Here is a 6,540-nt window from a genome sequence, read left to right on the forward strand (position 1 = left end):
CTCTCTCTCTCTCTCTCTCTCTCTCTCTCTCTCTCTCTCTCTCTCTCGTGTGTATGTGTGTGTGTGTGTATACGTACAAGTATGTGCACATACAACAGCAGTCAATACCATAGGGGTTGAATTCAGGGTGTCAGGCTTGGCTGCAAGTACCTTTACCAGCCGAGCCATCCCTCTGATTCTGCTCTTGTGTTTTACACCTCAGACCCTGACCACTGCAAACTTTATAATTAGCATCCATGCCCAATCTGCTCTTCCTTATTGGCTACTTGTCATCCACAAGTTCTCTAATGGCTTCTCATTTCATAGCTGATAAAACCTGTATTCTTTGACCGGACAGTAAAAAGAACCCAGCAATGTGACTCCTGGAATCAGCAATTGTCTCTCATCTCCAGTCCTTCCTGTACTCTCTTCCTGTGTCATGGGGAGGATCCCCCATGCATGCCTCCATACATTTGCTTAAACATAAATGCTTGCCCAGCTCCTCCTTTCTCGGCAACATCTCTTTCAGGGAACATTTATTCTTAGGCCTATCTACTGCACCATATGACATTCTGTCCCTTATTCTAGATGCACACATATGTGATTTAACTTCCCTACTAGCCTGTGAATTCCCTGAGGACAATATTGGGCACCTCCACATTCTCAGAATTAGCAGGGTATCACCACCAACCAAGAATTCAATAAATCTTGGGATAGAATTAAACACAAAGTGAACAGTAATTTAGCAATATGAATTGTCAGTTCAGAGAAGCTCTTGGCATTTTTGCAGCAGTATTAAGAGACATGGATTTTGGGGACCAGTAGGGTGGGATCCTCACTAGTGTGCCAGACTCTTAGCACTATAACTTACCTGGGTTTGGGAAAGGAAGGAGGTTGAAGCCCTGATAATTGAGCCTGAGGAACCCAGGGAAGAAGAGAAAAGGTGGAAGGAAGAACAGCTCAATGATATATGTATGTTTTAGAATCAGCATCACAAAAGACAGACAAGGCTTAGGCTGCAGGAAGAAGGACCACAACCTTAACAGTGCAGTAGGGATTTAGAAGATCAGGCATTCCTGATTGTGACTTATACACAGGTGATGAGTCACAGGGATGACTCATGGCAGAGATAATGAAACCTCCTGCCCTTTCCTGGCCAGGGGGTGACAGTGGCTGCACTGACTACAGGGAAGAAGTTTTCCAGCAATGGAAGTGACTAACTGTCACAGGTGAGTTCTGGAAACGCAGAGCCCTTGGTACTCCACAAACCTTAGAAGCCAAGGGTGTCCTCCCAGCAGTTAGCGCTGATAACCCTTATATTTGCTCAAGAGAAACGCTGAATTTCAAGCATGCAGCAAAAAGAATTATCTGTCTTTTTAAAAAGTGCAGTCCTAACTTAGTTCTACTCTTGATGTCAGTTAAACAGAAAACAAAACAAAACAAAACCCTTTTCCCTAACAACCTGCTGACTGAAGAGAGTGTGCACATCACACAAGAGAGAGGCCAGGATCGCTGGCTCCTTGGTGTGGGAACAGCGATTGTTACTAGGGAATTACAGTCAGCTTCCCCTGCTCTGATGCTGGCATTTTCTCCCCTTCTGATATTTAAATACCATATAATAGTGCCACGAAGACGTTCAGATGTTACTAGTGGGAGCTGCACTGGCAGTTACAATTCTTATGCATTATTATGTCAGTAAAGGAACTGCGGTTTCTCTGGGATAGAAAATATGCAAAAACTGAGTTTATTATCTTGTTTTCTTATGATCCTTTTTATCTTCCTTAGTAAGGCATCACCAGAGGAAATTGACATAAACTCAGGGTTTGTTATTAGACTATAAGGCTAGGAACCATTTAACAGGAATGAAACCCCTTAATCCACTTTAGGGAGAAGGATTTTGCAAGTGATTCTCTGCTAAGTGTTAACAGTAAACGAAGGTTAATGAGTGAAGAAAAATGAAAGCCGTATTAACGGGACATCTGCCCTGATATGTCTAATGGCTTCCAATCTGACTCGTCAATTTAAGTAATGGAATTGGTTAGAAGAGTCAGATTAGAATTAAAGAAAGAGGTAAAAACCTATTTCCATAATTTGCTTCAAAATAAATAAGGCACTCACTGGCTGATTCTATATTACATCAGTCTGATTGCACTCTGTATGATAAAGTATGCCTTAACATAAAACCCTACTGGGAGAAATGTTTAATCGGGCTCCCTTGATATTGTTTGAGTGAAAGCTACTTTGGACTCGAAGGAATCAAAGAGAAAATTTCTTTGCTTCTGCACTCAGTTTTAATCTACTGTGGTGGTCTGTGTTCTCTGTATATGCAGCCCACTCTAATCTGCTCTCAAATAAAAGCGGGATCTGACTGGTGGGATTTTAGGCTAGTCTTCAGAATTCTTGGAGGAAATGTTTTTGTTAGCAATCAGGTTCATATCCAGCTCAATTCTTAGTCAATCACTAATCAAGTCAGAATAAAGATTGTCTGATGGCAGAGATTTAATAGGCCCTAGGGACTACAGTTAACAGCCCCTCAATAGTAATTTTAAATTACTCTTTAAAATAGCTTTGTTTGACTTCCTAGGGAACTAAATGAACACGTTTGTTTCCCAGGAAAGTCTCTATTTCAGTGACTAACCTTAAACAATTTGTGAATTTTGCCATAGAAATCACAGATGAGAAGAAAGGGTGAATAACTTACTTTTCTCTTCCTTCCATGGAGTGAATGTGTTCTATTTTTGTATTTTCCCCAAGCTTGCTTCTGGAGTTGTGGAGTTCGCCTCCTGCTGCCAGCTCCCACTGGATGTCAGAACAACTTAGAGTAGTCCTCCCCTTGCCAGTTTGAAATCGGTCTTTAAATTATAATCAACTCTAAAAAAGACTTGTGGATGCAATGCATTTAGGTTTGCTTCCCTACTCCCGGTGTCACGGCGTCTCAGTGCTTCTCTCTGGGTGGGGTTTGTGGGTTAGTCTCAGCTAGCCACCAAATAGCTGATATACTCTTAAGAGTTGAGAAAGGAGCTGGGACAAAAGATATCACATCTGGGAGGTGATGAGCAGCAAGTGATGGATAGAGGTGGGAGGGAGCAGGGTATCCAAGCAAAGAGAGCTGACAGTTGCCCTTGTCTAGAGAGGAGACAGACAAAGGATGCTGGCCTTGAACAGTTGAAGCCCTAAGGGATTTCCTAACTGAATCTAACTGCTAAGGACTATTCACAGCGTTGTACAGTAAGGGATAAAGTTCTTTGGACATGATGACCTCAGAGACAGCTGGAAATAATCTAGTGCAGACATCCATAAGCTACTGAAGTATTTCACAAAGATAACATAAAAGGCTAACAAATTGCATGTCTTTTCCACTTATAATTACTTAGTGTTTCTAGTAAGTAAATGTAGTTTCTCAGCTGAACTGCTCTTTCAAATTATTCTTAATTAAATAATACTCCCTGAGAAATCTGTCATTACCAGCAGCAAAGGAATATGGGTTTATTGAGCTTGCCTGAGGCTGTTAATGCTCCAACAAACAGTCTCTTAATTGCCATAAGACTAATTTCAGTGGGGACTGTACTTCGCTTTCCCCAAGAATCTCACTGTATGCTATGTATCTGAAACTTCTAGTTTTTACTTCTGTGTATAGAGTTCAGTAAGGCCAGGGAGATCATCCATTTTCAAATTATTCAGCCGTTGAATAAGTCATTCTTCATAATAGAAAAAAAGTGTGTGCTGTTGAATCTGTAATCTCTGCTTCCATTAAGATTAAGGAAAAGTAACTGAGAACAGATTTTAAAATTGAGCCCCCATCCACGCCCCAACCACCAGCAGTTCATTTCGGTGAAATGAAAATTCTTGAAAATAAGTGACTTTTTCCAGGAGAAGCCATTTAGGGTCTGTTTAAGACCTAACTGAGTTACTTGTTTTACTAGAAGGTAGTAAGGTGGATTGGACAGAAAATGACTACTGGACATGGTTGAAAGTGGAAAAGATGAGAGCATCTGGCTCCAGAGAACTCATTCCTTGGGCATGACCTTATCTATAAACATCTCCCTTCTGCTGTGAACACAAAACAAGGACAAGTATTAAGAAAAAGTCACTGTCTTTCCAGTGTTGCAAAGCCTCCATGTGCCATTTCAAAAAGGAAGTGCTATTTCAGCCTTTTCCTAAAAGACCTCTGTTTTTCATTGTAGTGTGTAATATATTTCTTTCACCTTTTGACAGGCACTTGGTGTTTTTTTTTTTTCAAATAAAGTTACATACTTGTTTCAGTGAAATTACACTTTAGAATGCATTTCGGTGATATTTCATCCTATCGGTTTAATTTGGTTGAATTAATGTGCAGCTGTGTCTGAGTAGGGAGAGGGAGTGGCAATGGTAGTGTGTGTGTGTGTGTGTGTGTGTGTGTGTGTGTGTGTGTGTGAGAGAGAGAGAGAGAGAGAGAGAGAGAGAGAGAGAGAGAGAGAGAGAGAATCCAACCTTCAAGTATAACCTCAGATTCATGACAGTAACCTTTTTTGTAGTAAAAGATATTTAGCTGCATAGTGTGAAATATAAAATAATCTCAACATTATGTCAATGATTTACTTTCCCATGGTAAAATTGTTGCTGGTCACATCTTCGTTTTATTCTGTTTGCATTCTTTTTTTTTTCTTGATGTTTTTATTCTCCCTGCAGTCATTCAGGGTCTTGTCTCTCTGCTTCCCGTTATGACATGAATGGACAGGTGCCTCTGCCTGCATAAGTGTACATGGCTGTGCACCTCTGAACCCTGGATGCCTGCATGTCATTCAGCACCAAAAGGCAGGGACTGCCTCACAGTAAGAACTTTGTATTAATTGATAGAACAAATTGAACTCAGATGCAACGTTCCTTTCTCCTTTTAATTGGAGAATGAAGAGACTAAGAGAACAAGACCTCTGCCATCACTGAAGGAATCCAGCCTTGTCCCTATGTTCCCGAGCATCTGAGTGTACAGCAGATATACACGGAGCTAACCAGCAAGGAGAACACTAAGTAATGTGAAAGGCTGACCCTTGTTCTGTTTGTATTTGCTGAAGACCAGCAAATACGAGACTCAGATGCTTCTCACTAAGTATCAGTGAGAAAAATGGTCTTCGGTAAGAAATCTGGATATAGGGGTAAAGAACTCATTTAGAGTTGATCTCCTGTATGTGGTACATACTTCTGTACATGCATACATATGGTGGGTATATAGTTCTATTTCTTGTTATGTATGTGGCATGTTCATCAGTATATGGAGGAGCACATACTCACTCATGTATCTGTGGAAGCACAGGTTGATGTGGGATGTCTTTCTTGATGACACTCCATTTTATTTTTGAGTAAGGGCCTCTGTTGAACCCAGAGCTTCGAGCTAGACTGGCTAGCCAGGCTCTGGTCCTCAGGCTAAGTACCAGGCACGAGCATCTCCTCCTGCTCAGTCTATGTGTTTTCATTCACTACTTTGGTATGAATACAAGGTAGCAGGGAACAATAGTGCATATGTGCAAATGTAACCACAGAAAGCAGTACCTGTCCTGGAAGTTCTGACACTCATATGCATTTATACTCCAAAGATTGCTTCTCATCTACACACGCCATGAGCCTTCTCTCAGGAGTCTCTCACTTTAATGGGGAATTGCATCAGCACGAGGGTCACATGTGCAAATGCGACTGCAGTGTTATTGTCTCTCCAGGATGATTAGGAGGGAAGGAGAGGGGAGGATAGACTTCTGCCAAACTGGCAGAGATACAGCCTGCAAGCCTGTATCAAAACTGCTAAGGCAGCCAGACCACCTGTCTGCATGCCAGCCAATCTGTATTTTTTAAAATAGTGTTATTTATATAAACATTTGGAAGTGTATGTGTGCGTTAAATCTCATTCAACAGGAGCGAGGTTTGCTCAGCTGCTTTCCAGAGCGACCAGGGGCAGACAAGACAGGGCTCCAGTCAACAGAAAGGCTTTCCATCTGCCCTCTGCTCTGCTTGCAAATCACCAGCCAGACCAACGGTGTCAGCTTTGTTCATTTTTTTTTTCTGTCCTGTTCTGATCTGAAGCAGAAGCTGACATGAAACAAACATGGCATTTCCTTTTGAAAATTGAATCCTGAAATTGGCTTCATCCAGAAGCACAGCCCTGTTGTTGTGCGTCCCAGCTCTCTGAATGTCATAACGACTTTGCATATAAAGCTCCATATTTAGAGCAATTACCACAGTTTTCTTTGGGATTTTTTGTTTCCCAAAGAGGGGAAGGTGTTCGTTTGGGATGATCATATGCAATGGTTTGAATGGATATGATTTTCCCTCTATAGAAAGTAGGAAGTAAAACAGGGCACCACAATAAATCCACTACTCTCCCCTACCCTTTTATTAGCACACATTTAAAGGGAACATAGCAAAGTGTGGAGTCATGTAAACATGTCTTCTTCAAGAACTACATCAGTGTCACCTGGAAACCAAAGTGTACAATAAATGGCCATAAGGATCCTACAAGTCATGACTCAGGGCCAACTCTCCACAACTGAAGTGATACTTATGGTAAACAGAGTCTCAGGGACACAATCTGTG

Source organism: Grammomys surdaster, unplaced genomic scaffold, assembly GCF_004785775.1.
Source record: "Grammomys surdaster isolate TR1022 unplaced genomic scaffold, NIH_TR_1.0 257, whole genome shotgun sequence".
In the NCBI taxonomy this organism is placed as follows: domain Eukaryota; kingdom Metazoa; phylum Chordata; class Mammalia; order Rodentia; family Muridae; genus Grammomys; species Grammomys surdaster.